Here is a 26,178-nt window from a genome sequence, read left to right on the forward strand (position 1 = left end):
TAACAGAACCAAGGTGTCCTGGTGCTTTGACTGCTTTCTCCCTGGGCTCCTAATGGAGATTGACAGGATCTAGCATCCCAGGTAATTCTATTGTCAGTTTCAGCAGCCTCCTGTACCTCATTAGACAAAAGCAGGGAGAAATGTCAGCCCCAGAGCAGAGGGGGCCTATCAGAGTGAGCAGCTTTCGGAGATGACAAGGTAGTGAGGAAATTATCTGGGACTTCCAACCAGCCCCTCTAGGTCCCGGGTGGGAAACTGGGACATTTGCAACAAAGCACTGTGTCGGCAGGTGGCCAGTGTGGACTGTTCGGGTTCTGCTGCAGACCCTGCTCATTGAGGGACGGAATGAGGGGAGGCTAAGAAAGGCTGTATTGGTCCAGCCCTTGGGACAGAGGCTCCTCCTGGTGGTGGGATCTATCAGGGAGGTGTCTCTGGGTGGCTCCGGTGTAAGCAGCCAAGTGGATACATTGTTGGGGGTCAAAGCCTTAATTGATTTATCCAAACCTTTAGGATTTCACTCAGGATGGATAAATTGTAACAGACTATGGGAGAGAGAATCCTGGGCCTACAGGAAAATAGGAATCTGTCATTGTCCCACACTAATATCCTGTCCCCAGCCCTGGCCAGAAGCACGCACAGACTTACATAGATACACACATAACACACCCAACACTCACATATAGAGCCTCATGCACAAATGCACACAACACTCACTCATCTACTTGTACACATATTTGAACGCACAGGGCACTAGACCAAACATATATGCCCAAACCACACAGACACATGACACATACAGGTTCATGTTAGAAGCATTCGTCTACAAAGTTTTTGTCTGTGGCTTATGGCATCAGCCTCTTTGCCATCTATTTACATCTTGGATGTGTATAGCTCACATGCACATTCACACCCACCCACCGTTCTCACAACATACAGCATGCACTCAAACACCCATGCCACAAACATACTCATGTACACATAAACATACATGCCTCTTCCATGTTCACCATGCATGAAAGCTCCCCACCACACCCGGCCACTCCCCATGTGTGGACACCCACGTACTTACACTCCCTCCCGCAGGCTTTTGGCAGGCTGAGCTGACATCCACGCAGACCAGCGGAGCCGGGAGTGGTTTCCGCCTCCCTCCGGTCATTGACGTGCAGCACCTGTCCTGTCTTTAGTTCCTCACACTCCGGCTTCGACTGGGTTGAATGCCAGAGGCTGCCTGCACAGAGCCCAGAGCAGCAGTCCAGAAGCAGCTGTCCTGGGGGAATGCGGCTCCCTGAGCCTGGGAGGGGTGTGTGCCAACCTGGAAGGGCCATCAGGAAAGTGACCCTGGAATGACCAGGTGCTAGTGACCACCCCACCCCTCAGTGGTGCTCTGGAGTGCCATGGCCTGAGTCAGCACATGGCACCCTCTTTCCAGCCCTCTTTACTCCCCCTCAGAATCCTGGACATTTGGGGGATTCTAGGCCTTCCCCAAACTAGAAGAATGAGTGGGGCCTGAAAGAGATAGCAGCTCAGAGAACTCAAGTCAGAGTCTGGGCTGCTGCCTTTTCCGTTAGCATTTGCTTCTGCATCACTAAAGCCCCGTAATCTAGAACATGCCTGGAACAATGCATTTCAACTGAAAAAATATGAAGGTACATCAGCCTGGAGATAGGACCAACATTGCTTTGTCTCTCAGGGCTGTCTGTACATTACAAGGAGACATGCAAATATGAGGAATTTTTGCTGTTACCGCGACCAGCACCAGGGAGGTTAAATCATTTTCTTCTCCAGTTCACGTGTTTCTGGCCCAACGCACTCCCCATACCTTGCACTATCTGTCACTAGTCACCATTATCTGAACATCTGTTAAGTCCCAGGTACTATACTAAATACTTTACAAATATCTCATTTAAGCTTCACAACATCCTTGTTAAAGGAATATCACTCTCCCCATTTTATTGTCAGGGATCCGAGGTTTTGAGAAGCTGAGTAGCTTATCCAAGATCACACAGCTAACGAACAGCAAAGATAGGGTTTGAACTCAGGTGGTTGTTTCTCCAACCCATGCTTTCCCCTCTGCATCAAGCTTACATCTATTATCACCAGCCATAGAATGTAAATTCTGTTCATATATCCATTATCTAAGTCTAAAACTCCCTTCCCGTCCATGTTCATCTATCAGTCTTAAACTGTAAACCAGATCATAGATGGCAGGAACTGTGCTTATTGAATTCATATCACAGTGCTCAGCATACTTCCAGGAATATATAGTAGATTACTATCTTTAAAAAGCTAGGGTTCTGTGATTTCAAATTGTGTCTGGAGTTAAGAGAACAAGTTCTAGCTCTGTTTTTATTTTTATTTATTTTTAAATTTAATTTTATTTATTTTTTATACAGCAGGTCCTTATTAGTCATCAACTTTATATGCATCAGTGTATACATGTCAATCCCAATCGCCCAATTCAGCACACCACCACCCCCAACCCCCGCCGCTTTCTCCCCTTGGTGTCCATACGTTTGTTCTCTACATCTGTGTCTCAATTTCTGCCCTGCAAACCGGTTCATCTGTACCATTTTTCTAGGTTCCACGTATATGCGTTAATATACGATATTTGTTTTTCTCTTTCTGACTTACTTCACTCTGTATGACAGTCTCTAGATCCATCCACGTCTCAACAAATGACCCAATTTCGTTCCTTTTTATGGCTGAGTAATATTCCATTGTATATATGTACCACATCTTCTTTATCCATTCGTCTGTCGATGGGCATTTAGGTTGCTTCCATGACCTGGCTATTGTAAATAGTGCTGCAATGAACATTGGGGTGCATGTGTCTTTCTGAATTGTGGTTTTCTCTGGGTATATGCCCAGTAGTGGGATTGCTGGGTCATATGGTAATTCTATTATTAGTTTTTTAAGGAACCTCCATACTGTTCTCCATAGTGGCTGTATCAGTTTACATTCCCACCAACAGTGCAAGAGGGTTCCCTTCTCTCCACACCCTCTCCAGCATTTGTTGTTTGTAGATTTTCTGATGATGCCCATTCTACCTGGTGTGAGGTGATACCTCATTATAGTTTTGATTTGCATTTCTCTAATAATTAGTGATGTTGAGCGCTTTTCATGTGCTTCTTGGCCATCTGTATGTCTTCTTTGGAGAAATGTCTATTTAGGTCCTCTGCCCTCTTGGATTGGGTTGTTTGCTTTTTTAATATTGAGCTACATGAGCTGTTTACATATTTTGGAGATTAATACTTTGTCCGTTGATTTGTTTGCAAATATTTTCTCCCATTCTGAAAGTTGTCTTTTCGTCTTGTTTATGGTTTCCTTTGCTGTGCAAAAGCTTTTAAGTTTCATTAGGTCCCATTTGTTTACTTTTGTTTTTATTTCCATTACTCTAGGAGGTGGATCAAAAAAATCTTGCTGTGGAGCTTCGGCTCACCCCCTCCTGGCCCCTGCGCGCGGCTCCTCGTCATGGCGGCCCTCAGCAAGTCCATCCCGCATAACTGCTACGAGATCGGCCACACTTGGCACCCGTCCTGCGGGGTCTCCTTCGTGCAGATCACCAGGGACGCCCTGGAGGAGTCCCTGAAGATCTATGCCCCCTGTACTTGATTGCAGCAATTCTCCGGAAACGAAAATTAGATTATTATTTACACAGACTGCTCCCTGAGATCCTACAATCTGCTTCATTTCTGACTGCTAATGGGGCCTTGTTTATGGCTTTCTTTTGCATTTTAAGGAAGATCCTTGGAAAATTCTACTCATGGAGTCCCGGCTTTGGTGCTGCTTTGCCAGCTTCTTATGTGGCCATTCTAATTGAGAGAAAAAGCAGGAGAGGGCTGCTCACAATTTATATGGCCAACTTGGCCACAGAAACACTATTTAGAATGGGTGTAGCAAGAGGAGCCATCACAACGTTAAGAAATGGAGAAGTCCTTTTATTCTGCATCACAGCTGCCATGTACATGTTCTTTTTCAGGTGCAAAGATGGTTTGAAAGGATTTACATTCTCTGCACTTAGGTTCATTGTTGGGAAGGAAGAAATTCCCACACATTCTTGTTCACCAGAGGCGGCATATGCAAAAGTGGAACAAAAGACTGAGAAACATGAGGAAAAACCAAGAGGAACGAATATAATTGCTCTAGTCAGGAAGCTTGTGGATTCAGTATGTAAGCATGGACCAAGGCACAGATGTTGCAAACACTATGAGGATAATTGCATCTCTTATTGCATTAAAGGTTTTATCAGAATGTTTAGCTTGGGATACTTGATCCAGTGCTGCCTCCGGATTCCCTCTGCATTTAGGCATCTGTTTACACAGCCATCCCGGCTACATTCTCTCTTCTACAATAAAGAAAACTTCCAGCTCGGAGCTTTTCTGGGCTCTTTTGTTAGTATATACAAGGGTACTAGTTGCTTCCTGCGCTGGGTCAGAAATCTGGATGATGAACTGCATGCCATTATAGCTGGATTTTTGGCGGGAATATCAATGATGTTTTATAAAAGCACAACAATTTCCATGTATTTAGCTTCCAAATTGGTAGAGACAATGTATTCCAAAGGCATTGAAGCAGGAAAGGTTCCCTATTTTCCCTATGCAGACACTATCATCTATTCCATCTCCACGGCAATTTGCTTCCAGGCAGCTGTCATGGAAGTTCAGACCTTGCGACCATCTTACTGGAAGTTCCTTTTAAGGCTCACCAAGGGCAGATTTGCCGTCATGAACCGAAAAGTCCTTGACGTTTTTGGTACTGGTGCATCTAAACACTTGCAGGACTTCATCCCTAAGTTGGATCCAAGATACACAATTGTAACACCAGAGTTGCCCATCGAGTTTTCTTGAAGATGACTGTAACTTATTAATGTGACTTAATGTTTCATTATTTTGTCCTAGAGAGTTAATTATGTTGAACACAAAGAAGGGGGCCTGAGTTTGAATGTCAGTGTTATTTCAATGAGAGACGACGCTCTTTTTTTTGTTTTTCTTACCAATCAGAAATACAGAAGTTTTTTAGGAAAGTGTTGCTTAATAATTAAGCTCCCTCTATAGCCAGAATCTCATTCTGGATCACTGTAATGGTTGACATTATGATATATTATTATCGATTAAATTATGTCCACAAGCAATATTAAATAATCTATGTAGAAATACAGTAACAAATAAGAGTATACTTAAAATTACTTTAAAAGATGTTTTACTTCATTCCAATATAATTCTTGGTTAAAACTAAGAATATTTCTACATTTTAGGATACAAAGGATCACGGGTACATGGATTTGGTCTGTATTTTTTTTTTTTTTTTTAACTTCTGAATTGGTAACTATAGTAGTGAAATGTTATGGGTATGGAGTAACTCTTCACAGACAATGCAGCTTTATTTAGTATAGAGAAAATTAATTGGAGAAAGTGGCCATTCTTACTTCAGGGATGCAAAGACGGGTCTCATACTGTTTGGATAAATGCCGTGGTATCCGTGCTCTTTTTCCACTGATACCTTCATCTCTCTCCATGATCAGTTGGGTTCTTTGGCAGCCCAGTGAACCTATGTATTAGTGGCAGGTTAGGAGCAAATGGAAATTGACATATCTGATAAAGTTGAAACGTATGTTTTAATCTTTTACAGAAGCATTACACTTGAATATTCAAAAACAAATGAAGTTATTTTTAAACCTCCAAAAAAAAAAAAAATCTTGCTGTGATTTATGTAAAAGAGTGTTCTTCCTATGTTTTCCTCTAAGAGTTTTAGAGTGTCCGGTCTTAGATGTAGGTCTCTAATCCATTTTGAGTTTATTTTTGTGTATGGTATTAGGGAGTGTTCTAATTTCATTCTTTTACATGTAGCTGTCCAGTTTTCCCAGCACCACTTATTGAAGAGACTGTCTTTTCTCCATTGTATATCGTTGCCTCCTTTGTCATAGATTAGTTGACCATAGGTGCATGAGTTTACCTCTGGGCTTTCTGTCTTGTTCCATTGACCTATATTTCTGTTTTTGTGCCAGTACCATACTGTCTTGATTACTGTAGCTTTGTAGTATAGTCTGAAGTCAGGGAGTCTGATTCCTCCAGCTCTGTTTTTTTCCCTCAAGACTGCTTTGGCTACTCGGGGTCTTTTGTGTCTCCATACAAATTTTAAGATTTTTTGTTCTAGTTCCATAAAAAATGCCATTGGTAATTTGATAGGGATTGCATTGAATCTGTAGATTGCTTTGGGTAATATAGTCATTTTCACAATATTGATTCTTCCAATCCAAGAACATGGCATATCTCTCCATTTGTTGGTATCATCTTTAATGTCTTTCATCAGTGTCTTATAGTTTTCTGCATACAGGTCTTTTGTCTTCCTAGGTAGGTTTATTCCTAGGTATTTTATTCTTTTTGTTGCAATGGTAAATGAGAGTGTTTCCTTAATTTCTCTTTCAGATTTTTCATCATTAGTGTATAGGAATGCAAGATTTCTGTGCATTAATTTTGTATCCTGCAACTTTACCAAATTCATTGATTAGCTCTAGTAGTTTTCTGGTGGCATCTTTAGGATTCTCTATGTATAGTATCATGTCATCTGCAAAGAGTGACAGTTTTATTTCTTCTTTTCCAATTTGTATTCCTTTTATTTCTTTTTCTTCTCTGATTGCCGTGGCTAGGACTTCCAAAACTATGTTGAATAATAGTGGTGAGAGTGAACATCCTTGTCTCGTTCCTGATCTTAGAGGAAATGCTTTCAGTTTTTCACCACTGAGAATGATGTTTCCTGTGGGTTTGTCATATATGGCCTTTATTATGTTGAGGTAGGTTCCATCTATGCCCACTTTCTGGAGAGCTTTTATCATAAATGGGTGTTGAATTTTGTCAAAAGCTTTTTCTGCTTCTATTGAGATGATCATATGGTTTTTATTCTTCAATTTGTTAATATGGTGTAGCACATTGATTGATTTGCGTATATTGAAGAATCCTTGCATCCCTGGGATAAATCCCACTTGATCATGGTGTATGATCCTTTTAATGTGTTGGATTCTGTTTGCTAGTATTTTGTTGAGGATTTTTGCATCTATATTCATCAGTGATGTTGGTCTGTAATTTTCTTTTTTTGTAGTATCCTTGTCTGGTTTTCGTATCAGGGTGATGGTGGCCTCATAGAATGAGTTTGGGAGTGTTCCTTCCTCCGCAATTTTTTGGAAGAGTTTGAGAAGGATGGGTGTTAGCTCTTCTCTAAAAGTTTGATAGAATTCACCTGTGAAGCCATCTGGTCCTGGACTTCTGTTTGTTGGAAGATTTTTAATCACAGTTTCAATTTCATTACTTGTGACTGGTCTGTTCATATTTTCTATTTCTTCCTGGTTCAGTCTTGGAAGGTTATACCTTTCTAAGAATTTGCCCATTTCTTCCAGTTTGTCCATTTTATTGGCATAGAGTTGCTTGTAGCAGTCTCTTAGGATGCTTTGTATTTCTGCGGTGTCTGTTGTAACTTCTCCTTTTTCATTTCTAATTTTATTGATTTGAGTCCTCTCCCTCTTTTTCTTGATGAGCCTGGCTAATGGATTATCAACTTTGTTTATCTTCTCAAAGAACCAGCTTTTAGTTTTATTGATCTTTGCTATTGTTTTCTTCGTTTTTATTTCATTTATTTCTGCTCTGATCTTTATGATTTCTTTCCTTCTGCTAACTTTGGGTTTTGTTTGTTCTTCTTTCTCTAGTTCCTTTAGGTGTAAGGTTAGATTGTTTACTTGAGATTTTTCTTGTTTCTTTAGGTAGACTTGTATAGCTATAAACTTCCCTCTTAAAACTGCTTTTGCTGCATCCCATAGGTTTTCGATCGTTGTGTTTTCATTGTCATTTGTCTCTAGGTATTTTTTGATTTCTTCAGTGATCTCTTGGTTATTTAATAACGTATTGTTTAGCCTCCATGTGTTTGTGTTTTTTACGTTTTTTTCCCTGTAATTCATTTCTAATCTCATCGCGTTGTGGTCAGAAAAGATGTTTGATATGATTTCAATTTTCTTAAATTTACTGAGGCTCGATTTGTGACCCAAGATGTGATCTATCCTGGAGAATGTTCCGTGCACACTTGAGAAGAAAGTGTAATCTGCTGTTTTTGGATGGAATGTCCTATAAATATCAATTAAATCTATTTGGTCTATTGTGTCATTTAAAGCTTCTGTTTCCTTATTTATTTTCATTTTGGATGATCTGTCCATTGGTGTAAGTGAGGTGTTAAAGTCCCCCACTATTATTGTGTTACTGTCAATTTCCTCTTTTATAGCTGTTAGCAGTTGCCTTGTGTACTGAGGTGCTCCTATGTTGGGTGCATATATATTTATAATTGCTATATCTTCTTCTTGGATTGATCCCTTGATCATTATGTAGTGTCCTTCCTTGTCTCTTGTAACATTCTTTATTTTAAAGTCTATTGTATCTGATATGAGTATTGCTACTCCAGCTTTCTTCTGATTTCCATTTGCATGGAATATCTTTTTCCATCCTCTCACTTTCAGTCTGTATGTGTCCCTAGGTCTGAAGTGGGTCTCTTGTAGACAGTATATACATGGGTCTTGTTTTTGTATCCATTCAGCAAGCCTGTGTCTTTTGGTTGGAGCATTTAATCCATTCACGTTTAAGGTAATTATCGATATGTATGTTCCTATGACCATTTTCTTAATTGTTTGGGGTTTGTTTTTGTAGGTCGTTTTCTTCTCTTGTTTTCCCCACTTAGGGAAGTTCCTCTAGCATTTGTTGTAGAACTGGTTTAGTGGTGCTGAATTCTCTTAGCTTTTGCTTGTCTGTAAAGCTTTTGATTTCTCCATCAAATCTGAATGAGATCCTTGCCGGGTAGAGTAATCTTGGTTGTAGGTTCTTCCCTTTCATCACTTTAAGTATATCATGCCACTCCCTTCTGGCTTGTAGAGTTTCTGCTGAGAAATCAGCTGTTAACCTTATGGGAGTTCCCTTGTATGTTATTTGTCATTTTTCCCTTGCTGCTTTCAATAATTTTTCTTTGTCTTTAATTTTTGCCAATTTGATTACTATGTGTCTTGGCGTGTTTCTCTTTGGGTGTATCTTGTATGGGACTCTCTGTGCTTCCTGGACTTAGGTGGCTATTTCCTTTCCCATGTTAGGGAAGTTTTCGACCATAATCTCTTCAAATATTTTCTCAGGTCCTTTCTCTCTCTCTTCTCCTTCTGGGACCCATATAATGTGAAAGTTGTTGCGTTTAATGTTGTCCCAGAGGTCTCTTAGGCTGTCTTCATTTCTTTTCATTCTTTTTTCTTTATTCTGTTCCACAGCAGTGAATTCCACCATTCTGTCTTCCAGGTCACTTATCCGTTCTCCTGCCTCAGTTATTCTGCTATTGATTCCTTCTAGTGTAGTTTTCATTTCAGTTATTGTGTTGTTCATCTCTGTTTGTTTGTTCTTTAACTCTTCTAGATCCTTGTTAAACATTTCTTGCATCTTCTCGATCTTTGCCTCCATTCTTTTTCCAAGGTCCTGGATCATCTTCACTATCATTATTCTGAATTCTTTTTCTGGAAGGTTGCCTATCTCCACTTCATTTAGCTGTTTTTCTGGGGTTTTATCTTGTTCCTTCATCTGGTACATAGCCCTCTGCCTTTTCATCTTGTCTATCTTTCTGTGAATGTGGTGTTTGTTCCACAGGCTGCAGGATTGTAGTTCTTCTTGCTTCTGCTGTCTGCCCTCTGGTGGATGAGTCTATCTAAGAGGCTTGTGCAAGTTTCCTGATGGGAGGGACTGATGGTGGGTAGAGCTGACTATTGCTCTGGTGGGCAGAGCTCAGTAAAACTTTAATCCATTTGACTGCTGATGGGTGGGGCTGGGTTCCTGTTGGTTGTTTGGCCTGAGGCAACCCAACACTGGAGCCTACCTGGGCTCTTCGGTGGGGCTAATGGCGGACTCTGGGAGGGGTCACGCCAAGGAGTACTTCCCAGAACTTCTGCTGCCAGTGTCCTTGTCCCCACAGTGAGCCACAGCCACTGCCCGCCTCTGCAGGGGACCCTCCAACACCAGCAGGTAGGTCTGGTTCAGTTTCCACTGGGGTCACTGCTCCTTCCCCTGGGTCCCGATGCGCACACTACTTTGTGTGTGCCCTCCAAGTGTGGAGTCTCTGTTTCCCCCAGTCCTGTCGAAGTCCTGCAATCAAATCCCACTAGCCTTCAAAGTCTGATTCTCTAGGAATTCCTCCTCCCGTTGCCGGACCCCCACGTTGGGAACCTGACGTGGGGCTCAGTACCTTCACTCCAGTGGGTGGACTTCTGTGGTATAAGTGTTCTCAAATCTGTGAGTCACCCACCCAGCAGTTATGGGATTTGATTTTACTGTGATTGCACCCCTCCTACCATCTCATTGTGGCTTCTCCTTTGTCTTTGGATGTGGGGTATCTTTTTTGGTGAGTTCCAGTGTCTTCCTGTCGATGATTGTCCAGCAGCTAGTTGTGATTCTGGTGTTCTCACAAGAGGGAGTGACAACACATCCTTCTACTCTGCCAACTTGGTTCCTAATCCTAGCTCTGTTTTTAGAAAAGAACAAACTTCAGAGAGACCTGGGTTTTGAATCCAACACCATCACTTACTAGGAATGTCTTTGCTCTTGTCATTTCCTCTCTCTGACCTCAGTTTCCTCATTTGTAAAATGAAGTACTAGACGTGATCTGTTGGGTTCCTTCCAAACATGACTCTCCAAGAGCCTACTGTGTGCAAGATGATGATACAGAGTGCAAGTGATGATCTAAAATCATTTCACGTGCTTAGAGAGCAGACCACTTCCTGAACACCTTCTCCTGCCTCATCCTGTGCGCTTTCTCGGTTGGTAGGCTCCTGCAGGAATCCAGATCAAAGACACCCTTTGACAGCCTGCCTAGAAGACAGGAACTTCCCAAAGCCATCGTCAGTCACCCTACCCATGAGCCCAGCACTTCATATGCTCTTAATGAGCCTGTGTTAGGAGAATGGTCCAGAGAGATGACTGAAGGCTGTGAGAAAGAGAGCTGCAGAGGTACAGGTGAGCTGAGGACATGGGTGGTCATACTCTCCTGTGTGGCAAAGGTTCCTGACATCTGTTGACAAAAGGGGAGGGAGGCAGGTCCTCAATGGGACCTGGTGGGAAGACAATAGCCATGCAGGTCCACATATCCATTTCCTGTCATCAGCAGGTGCTTGGTAAAACAGCATCACTGTCCTACAAAGAGCTGGTCTGGGAGAAGGAGTCGGGATTCTAGACCTGGCTCTGAGGCACTGGTTGACTCCCAGCAAGTCATTCATCTCTCTGAGCCTCAGTGACCCTGTCTTTATGCAACCAGGTTCTTTCAGGCCTCACCACTCTGGAGGTATAACCAGAATGTGAATCACAGTAATGGTTGCAGACACTAAGGCTCTAGGGTTCCCCAGGGAAAGTACTGGAGCCTTAGTCCCCAAATACTCCTAGTTCAAAGGCTTCTTGGGCCAAGAAAAAAGGGGCCTCCCCTTCTTCTATACCTGTGGCATCCGCCCTCTGTCCTCTATCATCCTCCATTCTCTCGCCCACTATATCCCTTGTGAACCTCCTGTAACCGGAAGCTCTGGTCCCAGCAGCATGCAGGTAAATGTTTAAGCCCAGCTTTGTGGTGAGGGGAATGCCTGATTTATGGGGTTTGCCATGTGTCAAGTTGTAAACACTCTCACCAAAACTAATTTCAAGATACCAAATGTGACATCATTGAATGCAAAGGCAGGAAGAGCTGTGCAGAAGCACACCATTCTACAGTATTTTCACCATGCAGATACAAAAGACATAAATAACTTCAAAAGCAGAGATAGTAATAAAATGTTGTAAAATAATTAGGAAGTGATGAATTTTGAGTACTTATTACCTTTTCTTTTATAATTTATTTAATTGTAACTTTATGTAATTTGCTTTTTAGTAATGGGTGTGTTTTAACAACTGTCTCATAAAATTTCTGAAAAATGCATGGTCCTCCCCATTCTGTCCTTCTCAGAGGTACGTTGAGATTTGCAGAGGTACATAGTTGAGGCCCTGGCTGTGGAAGCCTTGTGGGTGAAATAGGGGCATTTATTTCTGCATGCCTGTTTTGTCTCCCTTCTTCAACTTCAGTTTCCCCATCTGTCGTATAAAATATTCCTCTCAGATTCTCCTCCCTTTGTTAAGATGGTATTGAGAGAAATGAGGTCCAGTAGTAGTAACACCCTGCGTCTCATGGAACCTTACAGTTTACTAAGCCCAAAGTGCGTGTTAATTCTCACAGCAATTCTGTGAAGTGAGGTAGATGGAGAAGTGAAGTTAGTGGATGGACCATTTCACACCGGATCAGCAAACTTCTTCTGCAGAGGGCTAGAAAGTAAATATTTAAGGCTGCGCAGGCCATATGGTGTCTACCGCAACTGATTCTGCTCTTGTAGGTTGAAAGCAACCATAGACAATGTGTAAAAAAAAAACAAGAGCAGCTCTGTTCCAGTAAACTTTACTTATGGACAATGAAATTTGAATTTCATATAATTTCCACATGTTAAATTATTCTTCTTTTGATTTTCTCTAACCATTTAAAAATATAAAGCTCATTCTTAACTCTCAGGCCATATAAAAACAAGTCATAGGCAGAATTTGAACTGCAGGCAATAGTTTATCATCCTTAACAGAGGAGGAAATTAAGCTTTGAAGAGAACATGACTAGTTCAAGTTGATATACATGGGCAGAGTTGGAACTGGCTGGGTTCCAACTCTGCTGAGCTTTCCACTAAACCAATCGGCCACCCAAAGGAGCCACTCTTGTTCTTTAACACATTCACCTGCAGGTGAATTTTCCACTGTGGGAGTCTCTGTAATCCCTGGGGGATTGTGAGTCATCTTCCCTTACTGTCCATTTCTGACTCTAACTGTAGTGGGCTGTCCTACGCATCAAAGTCAATCAGAAGAGGTTTTTGGACAATGTATACTTACAAACAATTTGTAACCTGCTCCCCTTCTGTTAAGGCAGAAAATAAAGAACCACTGTTGTTACAAATGTTGATTTTATGACTCTGTCCTATTTTCTCCCAGGTATCCTAAATTTTCACAAAGCAGGGACTACCTATCCATTCATTATTCTGTATTCTCAAGTGTGTAGCCCAGGACTCTTCCTGTAGGAAGAACTCGGTGACTAATGACCAAGCTCCCTCGAGCCACAGTGATGTGTGACAAGAGGTGGGTGTGACTCACCTGTGTGATTTCTTCTCCCTCAAATATATTTTTGCAAAAATTTTAAACATCCAGAAGATTTTTTTTTTTTTTTTTTGGCCGCGTTGGGTCTTCGTTGCTGCGCGCAGGCTTTCTCTAGCTGGGCAAGCAGGGGCTACTCTTCGTTGACGTGCACAGGTTTCTCATTACGGTGGCTTCTCTTGTTGCTGAGCATGGGCTCTAGGCGCGCGGGCTTCAGTAGTTGTGGCTCACGGGCTCTAGAGCGCAGGCTCAGTAGTTGTGGTGCACAAGCTTAGTTGCTCCGCGGCATGTGGGATCTTCACAGACCAGGGATTGAACCCGTGTACCCTGCATTGGCAGGCGGATTCTTAACCACTGTGCCACCAGAGAAGTCCCTAGAAGCATTTAAAGAATTGCGTAGTGAACACCCACCGCCTAGATTCTATAACTAGCATTTTACTATATTTGTTTTATTACACATCTGTCCATCCATCAGTCCATTCTTATGCTTTTGACACATTTCAGTGTAAGTGGCATACATCAGTACACTTAACTTTTAAACATTTTATCATCTTCTTAACTAGAGTTCAATATTTGTTTATGCTTATAAATTTATCTATTTATTTATTCTTGGTCTGGTATACATTTGAGAGGCTCTAGAAGCTGCCTCCAGAAAATAGCTCCCCACTACACTGACCCCTGAAGACTTTACTTGGGCATTTCTTTCTTTGACTTTTCCAGGGCTTTGCTAATGCAAATGCCTTTGGTGAAGAGAACTCATCTCTACCCCGCAGCAGCTGGAGTAGTGGAAATAGAATTTGGCCAGGCCAGGGTTTGAATCCCCACTCCATCACTTAATAGTTACGTGTCCTTGGACAAAAAACATTTTTTAAATCTCTTTGAGCCTCTTCATATGTAAAATGTGGTTAATAATAACTACCCTGAGATAATAATAGTGAGGACCAAAAATTGTGTCTGTGAAATACCTGACAAATGATAGTGTGGTAGGACAACCAGATTGAGAAATGAATTGTGTCTCTATTTTCCTGTCTATAGGCATGTCACAAAAGAGTGAGAGCTGTTTCCAGCTTCACCCCAATTCCACTCCAGGGAGATCATCCACGCTTTGAATACTAAGGTTTAGGCTCTTCTTACCCCTTTGGGTCGACAGGACTGCTTCCTTGTGTCTCCACTCTAAAATATGAAGCAAAAGAAAATCTAACTTACCAAAGCTGTGGCTGGGAAGAGTTGGCTCCACGGGAGGCTGCTGCTTGGACTGGAGCTGGTGGGAGTGGTTTGAACCCCAGGGGAGAGTGAGGAGGAGTGAGGGAGTGGCAGGTTCTGTGAGTGGGGGAGACCTGCCCTCCACACCCACACAGTGACCCAGGACACAGCTGAACCTCTTATAGCATCTGGGGAACTATGGCCAAGTTGGCACGGAGAGACTAGCCCCTAGGGGCAGCCCTCACTCCCTTGAAAGGACCCTACAGGTTTGGACTATGTGCAGAAGACTTTCCCCAAGCTTTCCAAATTGAGTAAGTACCCTGAACGCTCAGACCACCTTACAGAGGGGAAGGGGTTACCCCAAGCATAGTGGAATGTCCCTCCAGCTAGCTAGGTAGAATCTCACAGTCACATTTCACTTAGAAAATTAACAATCCATCCTTGCAGTTTCTTTCCTTCTTTTTCCTTCCAAAAAGTCTGTGTCTTGAGAGACGTGCCAATGGGAAATTGTTACATGGCAGAAAGGGAGTTAGGGACTCTGGAGAGATTCTTTCCTTCTGGCAGAGACAGACCTGAGAGACACTGAGAAGAGAGATCTGGCTCAGGAGTACCCACCCCCCCATCTGTGGGAAGGAAGGGAGACTGAGGAAAGGGCAGAGGGAGCCGAGGGGAGAAAGACGGAAGTCTGGCATCTGGACTCTCCAACCTTCTATCCCAGAATCAGACAGGATCTTCTGCTCCCATTTATGTCCCAAGCTGCTTTTTCCTGTAGCTTGTCTGCTGGAGAGTAAAAAACAAATGGAGCATGCAAAAAAATTCAGCAGAAATAATTACAGGTTACTACAAATCAATTGGAACTGTGTAAATAGCTGCAGGCAGGTAGCCCAGTCAGGGTTCTTCAGCTTAACACCCGGCCCTCCCATGGCAGCTCCAGTGTTAGTCTCCCGGGACACAAGACCAGAGAGTCCTGGATGTGATGTCCGAGGATCTGGATGTGAGTCCCAGGCCCACGCTGACCAGCTGCGTGAATCCAGGCAATCCACTCCATCCCTCCTCGCCTTGGTTTCATCACCTAGACTGAGATCTGAATTACATGTACTACTCAGTATCTGTCACGGCTTGTTGAGGGAGATGAATCTCAAAGGATGTAGTAGATGCAAAAGTGCTTCAGATGATCTCTTGAATCCATCCACTTGTCTCCCTCTCTATCAGTGGCTCCTTGAACTTACTCCCACCGTCTCTCATCCAGCCTGCTGCAATGGCCCTACCGACTGGCCTGTATCCACTCTAGCCCCATTTCTAATCTCTTCAGTAGGCTTGCAGCCAGCTTGATTCTCTACGATCCAAAGTCTGACCATGTACCCAGGGTTGTCTAGTCCCTGAGGACTGAAGGGAAAGTGGGACTGAGGGTTGCGGTGCTAAAGGTAGTTTGGATTAAGAGAGAGAGATAGTGCTGGAGAGGAGGGTGGAAATGAGGTGGTACAATTCAACAGCATTCATTGCGTGTTCTGTGGCGTGGTGAGGGGATGTGAGGGGTCTGTTACAGTGTCCCGTCCTTGTGCTGCTTAACAACTATGGGGGAAAACAGAGTTTGCAAGTGTGAAACAAATGGAGTGCAAATAAGTGCAAAGTTGTGTACTTCTAATTATAAAATATTTCCGTCTGCTGCAGAAGCCCCAGGAAGCTCATGGTAAAGGCTGGAATTAAGACGAGACCTTGAAGAGCAAGCTGGATTACAACGAAGAGGGAAGGATGGGCTTCTGGAGAGGGGATCAGACTGGGCTATTCTTGGTCGGCTGGGGATAGCGGTGTGGGGACCGAGTAGTGGGGAGAAGGGGCCCAGCACTAGCAAGCTGGCTGGACTCCGTGGGGCGGCTGGCTGGGTAGTGGAGTCAGGTGAAGCAGGACTTCAAAGTCTAGCCTGAGGAGATGAGATCTAATTTAGACTAAATGTGGATAACCTGATGAATTATTGATTTGCTTAATGGATAATTTCATAGCTCAGAAGTGGGGGAAGCAAGGGAGAAATTCACTGCTCTGGACTTAACTCTGACCAGCCCCAGGGAACACTTGTTGGCCATGAAGTGACCGAGCCTAGAGAAAGTGACTGTCAGCCTGAAGTGGTCACAGCAGAGAGGGCACCATGGCCCAGCGAGCATCGGTGCTAAGCTTGAGGGAAGGGAATCTGAAAATCCCTGCTTGGGAAAACAGAGGGGTCAGTCCCTTGGCCAGAGACTCAGGAACAGTGGCAACAGTGGTGGTTTGGGGAGGGGTGGCTGAGTTCACAGAAGATACGGGTTCTGAAGATGGAAATCTGCAATTGGCCACAAATAATTCTAAAGAGAGAAGGCGTTGGCTCTTCCTTACCCTGCCCCCCACACATACACACTTGTTCTCTGCTCCTGTGTCTGTCATTAGGCATTCAGGCAGTTAATTCTCCCAGACACCCCGCTGAGAGTACCAGGAGCCTTGCACAGTGGAACTGGAATGGTGTCGCAAGGCTCGTTACAGAATCCCTGAGGGAGGCAATAAGGAAGGGATTTCCCCTCCCTTGGCCTCTCCAGGTGGCCCTGTGCCTCTCGCCTCAACTCCGACCAACCCTGGCAGGCCGAATCCCTCGCCCCGACTCCCAGCCCTCCTCGGACTCCGTCCCCTGTCTCTGGCCATGCCTACCCTCTCCGGGTCCCCCTCCAGCTTCCTGATCTGAGAAAGGTCCTTGTCCTGTGCTCTTTGGAAGAGAAGAGGGCAGGAGCAGAGGTGGTCGGGAAGTGGAGCCCAGGGACTCCCAAGCCAACCATGCCACATCCCCCCAGGGTTAGCCCAAAACAGCACAGAGGGAAGTAGGGGCAGCATTCCACGCCCCCCTCCACCGTCACAAGGGGGCTTCTTGCCACCGCAGGGCAGTACCTGGTGCAGGGCAGGCACATCAGGTTGAAGGAACAGTGGATGTCTGAAGCACTTACCAGGCGCTGGCCCTGTGCCGTCACCCCAGGCACTTGGGATGGATTAGTGAACCGAAGCGGTGAGAATTCCCCCACCAGTCAGGCTTCCATTCTAGGGAGGGGAGAAGGGCAATAGCAACACACCTAACAAACGAGTGCATTGGGTGCTACATTAGAAGGTGATAAGTGTTACAGGGAACACAGAGCAGAGTATAAGGGGATGGGGAGGGGGAGGGTGCTTTAAACAGGGCAGTCAGGCCGGACCTCATCGGGAAGGTGACATTTAAGCAAAAACTTGAAGAGGTGAAGGAGAATCGCAGGCAGTGGAAACAACTAGAGCAAACAACTAGGAAGGAGAATCGCAGGCAGTGGAAACAACCCTGAGGTGGGAGGGGCTTGGCCTGCTGGAGAAACAGCAGGAAGCAGAGAGGGTGGGCAGACGTGTGGACTGCTACACAAACGAACTGAATTCAGGCCTTAGATCAAATGTTACCTACCTCCGAGGTCCTCCTTGACCTCTACACAAAACAGCACCCCGGCTCTACCCCTTCACCCTGCTTTGCTGTCTTCATTACCCCCACCATCATGAGACATGTTACATATTTATTTGCATTGTCTGCCTCCCTGAGAGACGATATAAGCTTCATGAAGGCAGGGACTTTACCTGTGTGTTCTGCTCTGTCCCCAGGGTCTGGCTCATAGTCAGTGCTCCATCAGCACGTGCCAAATGTCAGAACTGCTTGTGAGTGTGATGCCTTCCACCCCAGAGGCTGCAGAGGAGGCTCACAAGGTAGTTCTTTATTCCCTGAACTGCAGGGAACGGTCTGACCCACCATGACTCTCATCATCCTGAGGGGAAGTCCATAGCAGTGCCACAGGGCTCTTTCACTGGCCTTGATCAGTTGAGGAGAAGGATGAGCCATGCAGGCAGAGTCCCCTGTAAGCATTGTCCTAAGACCTTCCTCGCAGGCAGGCAAATATTTTGCTTTCGTTTATTCACCAAATATTTGTTGGGCAGCTACTATATGCCAAGCACAGAGGAGCAGTTGGAATGATGCCACCCTAGCCCTTAGCAGGACCCCTAGGGCCAGCCTTCGTTGGGCAGATGGGTGGAGTATGCCAGGTGCATGCCAGGCCCTGGGAATGCAAAGATGAACAGCACAGTAGTATCTGCATTAACCAAGCTGCTGACAATCTAGTAGATGTGAAAGACATGTAAACAACTATCTCACAGTGATAAGTACAATGACTATGTATACAGAGAACAAACTGAAAGTGAGTGTTGTGTCACCTTGCGGTCTGGTTTGAAGTGCCCCCCCAATCCTATTCCTGCTGAGCCTGGAAAGAGGAATTCACTTGTATGGGTTAGGCATTGTGCTCCCCTGGTGGCCTGGACATAATTAATATTCCTGAGAGAGTAACTAACACATGATGCAATTTAGGCAATCACCTTCTGATGTATAAGGACAGAAGATGCCGTGTGAGGGGGCTGATGGAGAGAAAGGAGGGGCTGAGGGACCCTCCTCTCCCAGCTCTCTGTCCCCTCTCTTTCAGTGGTCTCCATTTTTAGGTGCCAAGGCTTTCAGGCTGTCTGGGGGGTTCTCTAATCCTAGAGGGAAAGATTTGATAAACACATTAATTAACACATTCACTCTAATAGGCTCATGACCTGGGGTCTCCTCACAGCTATGCTTTCTTCTCTCCCTTGCTGCATCCACTGGGGCAATTAAAATTTCCATCTCCATACAGCTGGATGTGGCTTCCTGAACTCCTTCCTCACCCCCTGTCTCTGAGGCCAGCCCTTACCATCCATGTCCTGGCTGTGGATAGGGCCTGATGAATATGGGGTTTCTTGATTTTTAGCATGAATTGGAGAAAGACTTCTATGACTACCTTTGTGGACAAACTAGAGGAATAAGTTGGATGATAGCATATTAGATAGAGATCTTTTTGGTTTAATAGCCAAAAAGTATTGATTATTATCATCACAGAGATAAACAACAGGGCTTTTTCACTGGTTTTGACTTTTTCAAGATTTTAATCAGTGGCTTGGATAAAGACTGAATAGCACAAAGGTTAGAGGAAAACATAACACAAAAGTCAGTAAGCTCAGATATGTAAAGACCCGATGAGGAGGGACAAACCAGATTGTCTGCTGGATGACCCTTGGGCAGCCCAGTAGAACGCTGGCTCTGTAGGAGGGCTTCAAGAACTTGGGTTGGAACCAATGCTGATATGCAAACTTCTCACACAACTCATTGGGGAATAGGATATTTCTCATGCCAACAAGGTTGTAACCCAGGTTGCAAAGCTCAGGATCTATCCCCTCTGACCTTCATCATTAATATGCAAGGCAATGGGACACCAGGTTCCCTCTCTTGGATCACAAACACACACACATGGCACTCCAAGTCATGGTCGGCCTAAGCATGCCTCTCCTTGAGGTGACAAGTGTCTGGGAGGACTGTGTCCATCCTGCCAGCCACATGCCTGAGCACCTCTACTTTGAGTCTACATTGTATGTCATTTATACAGTGTTTATCCTTGCTCCTTACTCCACAGATGAGTCAAAACAAGATTTTTTTTTAGAAAGATATAATGTTATATAGAAAAATATGCTGCATGTAGGCTAAAATATCAATTATATAAGTCCACGAATGTGGTGGAGACTTGCCATCATAGCTTGAGAGAAACCAACGAGTTTAGTGGACTCAGAATGAGTAAGGGGAGTGATATGTGGTCTGTGGCTTGATCCAGATCTCAGGAGAGGACCTTGCCCACCCCTGGACAGCTATGCTTAGTGCTGCCCACTCTAGTCCCAAGGAGAAGCCAGGCTAATGGCTGCTGCTGATGTACAGAGTACTTACAAGGCTAGTGGAGCAGCCAAGAGAACCAGACTGGAGCAGACTAATTGTTCGAGGCTGACAAATTTAGAGTAAGGCTAGCCCAGGCTCATGTCCAGGATTCTAAAGCAGAAGGGAAGGTCGAGAGAGACAGGGAATGGACCTGGATGACTATGAGAGGACCGAGGGAGAAGTCAAAGCATACCATACTGGGGCAAAAAGGAGCAAGTGGTTAGGGGTCTAAGTCAGTCACTGAGGAGGGAAGCTGATGTGGGCTGAAGAAAAGGAAGAGCAGGGTGGAATGCTGCAGCCGAGGAGCTTCTCTGGAAAAGGTGGTTTCTTTGAGGAAACTCCAGTACAACTGTCTCCCTTATTTTAAAAACTACTTATTCTTTTTTTAAAAAATCAAAGTAATGCATGGGTACCGTTTTTTTTTTTTTTAATTCAATAGTACCACTAAGTCTACAGTGAAAAAATTGCAATCCTTTCCCCCTACTTTTTTGAATTCCTGCTTCCTAGAAAAAACTGCTTTTGACTCTCTTCTCTGTTTCTTTTGTTTTCCCCCAACCCCTTATTTCTAAATAGCAGGATTATACTGCTATCTCTTGGTTTTTCAGTTTTAGCTTTTTTGGATCCTATACCAACCTTTCCTGCACTCCTGCCACACTCACAATCAATTCTTCCCATCCTCCCATTATAGTACTGTCACCTTGTGGGTGAAATCAGTGTTCAGTGTTGATGGTGTTATGGTTATGGAAATGTAATTCACTGCTTATCTGGGGAATACAATAAAACTATTTTATTTTTTGGACAACTTTATGTTTTGCTGGAGTTAATAGTTGCCTCATTGTTTGCCTGCTTGCTTAGTTTTCCATGTACTTATCACTAATTCATTTCAAATTCTCTGGCCAAACAATAAAAATCATCTCAATATGTGCAAACATATTAAGTAGTCTTTTTCTTTTTTCCTTTTTTTTCCCTCAAAGATTTCTCTCCTATACCCTTTTTCCTTCTGTTATATTTAACTTGTAACTGTCGAAGCTTGCTGCACAACTGTTATCACGAGCATCCCTTCAACATTAATCTGAGAATTTCTTTTGCCTCTCTCTTGGGTTAAATTTCTTGTTTTCTGAATTCCATATTTTTCTCTTTCTGAGGTTATTTACTCTTTTTGGCAGAATACATCTGCAAGTAGCTTCTTGTGAAAGATAAATGGGAAATTAATTTTTGAAGCCTTGAAAATGTCTGAAAATGTCTTTATGTATTTTTTACAGCTTTATTGAGATATATTTCACATACCATAAAACTCACCCACCTAAAGTGTACAATTCAATGGCTTTTAGTACATTCACAGTAGTATAGACACCACAATTTAATGTTAGAACATTTTCAACACCCCAAAAAAGAAACCCTGTCCACATTAGCAATCATTCACTATCTCTGCTCACCTTACTTCCCCAAACTCCCTGCCTCAACCCCAGACAGCCACTAATTTACCTTCTGTCCTTATGAGTTTGCCAATTCTGGACATTTCACCATATAATATGTGGTCTTTTGTGACTAACTTTATTCACTTAATCTTTTCAAGGTTCACCCATGTTGTGGCATGTATCAGTACCTCATTCTTTTTCATTGTTAAATAATAATTCTGGCATATGAATATACCACACCTTGTTTGTTCATTCATCAGTTGATGTATATGTGGGTTGCTTCCACTTTTGGGTTATTTTGAATAATGCTATGCTGGACATTAATGTATAAGTTTTTTGTGTGGACCTGTATTTCATTTCTGGGGTATATACCTAGGAGTGGAATTGCTAGGTTACATAACTCTATGTTTAGCATTTTGAGCAACTGTCAAACAGTTTTCCAAAGTGACTGAACCATTTTACATTCCCACCAGCAATGTATGAATGTTCCAATTTCTCCATATCCTCACCAATACTTGCTCTCTTTTTAATTTTAGCCATTCAAGTGAGTGTGAATTGGTATCTCATTCTGATTGGCTTTACATTTCCCTAATAATGATGCTGAGCATATTTTCATGTGTTTATTTACCACTTGTATATCTTCTTTGGAGAAATGACTATTCAAATCCTTTGCCAACTTTTAAATTGTATTATTTGTGTTTTTATTGTTGTAAGAGTTCTTTATATATCCTGGATATATGTGATTTGTAAATATGTATTGTTCTATGGGTTATCTTTTCATTTTCTTGCTAGTGCCCTTTGATACACAAAGGTTTTCAAAGTTGATAAATTCTAATTTATCTATTTTTCCTTTTGTCACTTGTTTTTAGTGTTGTATCTAAGAAATCACTGTGTAATCAAAGACCACAAAAATTTACTCCTATGCTTTCTTCTAAGAGTTTTATAGTTTTAGCACTTACATTTGGGTCTGTGGTCCATTTTGAGTTAATGTTTGCATATGGTGTGAAGTAGGGGTCTAACTTCAGCCTTTTGCTTATGGATATCTAGTTTTCACTGACCATTTGTTGAAATAAAAAAATCTATTCTTTCCCTCATTGAGTTGTCTTGGCACCCTTGTTAAAAATCAGTTGACTATATACTTGAGGGTTTGTTTCTGGACTCTCAATTCTATTCCATTGATCTATATGTCAATTCTTATGCCAGTACTACATTGTCTTAATTACTGTAGCTTTGTAGTCAGTTTTAAATTGGTAAGTATAAGTCCTCCAACTTGCTTTTCTTCTTCAGCATTGTTTTGGCTATTCTGGATCTCTTGCATTTCCATATGAATTTACAGTCAGCTTGTCATTATTTGCAAAAAGAATCTAGAATTTTGGTAATTATTGCATTGAATCTGTAGATCAATTTAGGGACTATTTACCATCATGACAATGTTAATTCTTCCAATCTATAAACATGGGATCCCCTTCCATTTATTTGGATCTTTAATTTATTTTTAAAATGTCTTGTAGTTTTCAGTGTACAAGTCTTGCATTTCTTTTGTTAAATTTATTCCTAGGCATTTTCTTATTTTTACTGTGATTATAAATGGAATTGTTTCCTTAATGCCTCAATTAATTAATTTTTAGATTGTTCATTGTTAGTGTATGGAAAGATAATTAAATTTTTAATTCATTGATCTTGCATCCTGCCACATTGATGAATTCATTTATTAAATCTACTAGTTTTTAGAGGATTTCTTAGGATTTTCTATATACAAGGTGTTGTCATCTGCTAATAGTTTTATTTCTTCCTAAATGGATGACTTTAGTTTTTTTTTTTATTGACTAATTGACCTAGTTAGCCCTGTGTAATGTTGAAGAGAAATGATGAGAGCAGACTTCTTTGTCTTGTTCCAGATCTTAGGATGAAAGCATCCAGTCTTCCACCATTAATTATGATCTAGCTGGGAGTTTTTCATAGATGCCTATTATCTGATTAAGGAACTTCCCTTCTATTCCTAGGTTGTTAAGTGTTTTTATCATGAAAGAATGTTGAATTTGTCAAATGCTTTTTCTTTGTCTATTGAGATGATCGTGTGATTATTATTATCCTTTATTCTATTAATAAGGTGTATTACATCGATTGATTTTAGTAGGTTAAATCAACCTTGCATTCCTGGGACAAATTTCATTTGGTCACAGTGTATAATCCTTTTTTATGTTGCTGAATTTGGTTTGCTAGTATTTGTTGAGTATTTTTGCATTTATATTCATAACAGATAGTCTGTAGTATTGTAGATGGTCTGTAGTATTCCTGTGAAAATTTTAGTTTTGGTATCAGAGTAATACTTATCTCATAGAATAAGTTGGGAAGTGAGTTTTATATATCCTTAAACTTTAATAGTTTAATTGGATTGAAAGAAGTTTCTTTAGAATAAGTTTCATAGAACTTCTGTAAAAGAGCAGAGAGTAAATATTTTAGATTTTAGGGGCCACACATGGTCTCTGTCACATATTCTTCTTTGTGTTTCTTTCTATAACACTTAAAAAATTTATATATCATTTTTAGCTCAGGGGCCATAGAAAAACAGGCTGTGACATAGATTTGGCCCACAGGCCATTGTTGGCCAATCCCTGCTTTAAAATTTCAAAGGCATTGCTCCATTCTCTTTTGGATTCTTTCCTTAACCTTTTTATGTAATCTTTGTTGTTTTGCTTTGTTTTTTCTCTGAAAGCATATATATTCTTCTATTTATCTCTGGTATCTGGAAATTTCTCAAGGGTGTGTTCTGGTGTAGGTCTTTTTTATTCTTATTACTAGGAAATCTGTCAATATGAAAACTGTTAACCTGGAAATATATATACTTTTAGTTCTGGGAAGGTTTTTTTTAACATTATTTATTTGCTAATTTCTCCCCCATTTTGCTGTTCTCTCCTTCCCAAACTCCTGTTATTCATAAATTGATTGTTTAGTTTTCTTAACTCTTCTCTATTGTCACCATCCCTCATTCTTTTTATTCCAACTCCTAGGAGATTTCCTTAACATAATTTTTAAACTTTTTTGACTTTTGAAATTTTATATATATACATATATATATATATATTATACAATTTCTAAGAACTCTTTCTTATTCTCTGTTAAGGAGATTTCCTTAACATAATTTTTAAAACTTTTTTGACTTTTGAAATTATATCTATCTATCTCTATATATCGATATATATATTACACAATATACAATTTCTAAGAACTCTTTCTTATTCTCTGAACTCTTTCTTATTCTCTTATTCTCTTTTATAGAATCCTGTTTTTGTTTCATGGATGTAATATATTCTCCTATAGCTCTAAATATACTTAAAATTTTTTTAAGTTTTCTTTCGCTTTTTTTCATTGTGTGTTTCTTCATTATTCTTTCTTCCCTGTTGTTTTTCTTTGGGGAAGACTTGTCTAGATGTTTTCCTCCTGGTTGTTGATCCTTGATTACCTATTCAAATTTAAGAGTAGGAGACAAAATCTGATTAGAAATTCAGCTGGGCTTGTCAACTAGTGGGCTTCACTAATGATTGAGCAAGGATTCTGTCTTTTGAGGAGAAGAGGAACAAATGTAAATTTCTTTATTTTTTTCCTCTTTTCCACCATGAAGAATTCTATAATCTCCCGCCTATAGGTGGGAGGTAAGTGTAGGACTGGCTGTCCATGTTCTGGGAGCCAAGTAGGGGAAAAGGAGGACTGGGGTGGCAGGGGACTCATATTTCAGGATATAAGCTTTGATTTAATTCCCCTTTGCTCACTCCTGGCTCATCTGTGTTGGTATTCCCAGGTACAGAGCCCCTCTAGTTCAGTCTCAAGAGAATAAACCTCTATTCTTTTGTTAGGGTGGGATTGGGATAGGTACATAGTTCCAGGGGTGGGAGATTCGATCTGGGAAATCTAAATGCTTCTTATAAAGATCTTCAACCAATCCTCCCATTTTAGCCCCACCCCACAACTCCCACTTCAGCAATACCAGGAGCCTCCAGTTCCAAAACCTTTACAAAGCTCTGGGGTAGTGATTGGCTTCTTTTTATTGGCTTTCCTAAGGTTCAAATTTCTTGGTCTGCTAAGTCAGTTATTATTTGCACACCAAAATTTCAGTTTCTAATTTTTAAAAAAACATTTCTTTTCTATCTTTGACTCTTATCCTCTTTGAACTTGAGTGTTTATGACTTTAAATTGTTTTACTCTAACTTTAGTGAGATACTGGAAAGAAGTTCAGATAACTACGTGAGATCAATCTGTCATGTTTTAAAGGAAATTATTACCTCCTTTTAAAAGACGATGATTCGGGCTTCCCTGGTGGCACAGTGGTTAAGAATCCACCTGCCAATGCAGGGGACACGGGTTCAAGCCCTGGTCCAGGAAGATCCCATATACCATGGAGCAACTAAGCCCGTGTGCCACAACTACTGAGCCTGTGCTCTAGAGCCCACAAGCCACAACTACTGAACCCACGTGCCACAGCTACTGAAGCCTGTGTGCCTAGAGCCTGTGCTCTGCAACAAGAGAAGCCACCACAATGAGAAGCCTGTGCACCTCAACA

At 42.0% G+C, this 26,178-nt stretch overlaps 1 pseudogene; it reads left to right on the forward strand.

The window, feature by feature from the left end:
• The first annotated feature begins 3,471 nt into the window (after positions 1–3,471).
• On the forward strand, positions 3,472–4,925 carry LOC137761542 (transmembrane protein 135 pseudogene; annotated as a pseudogene).
• The last annotated feature ends 21,253 nt before the right edge of the window (positions 4,926–26,178 follow it).

The sequence above is a fragment of the Eschrichtius robustus genome, chromosome 3 (genome assembly GCF_028021215.1).
Source record: "Eschrichtius robustus isolate mEscRob2 chromosome 3, mEscRob2.pri, whole genome shotgun sequence".
Taxonomy (NCBI): domain Eukaryota; kingdom Metazoa; phylum Chordata; class Mammalia; order Artiodactyla; family Eschrichtiidae; genus Eschrichtius; species Eschrichtius robustus.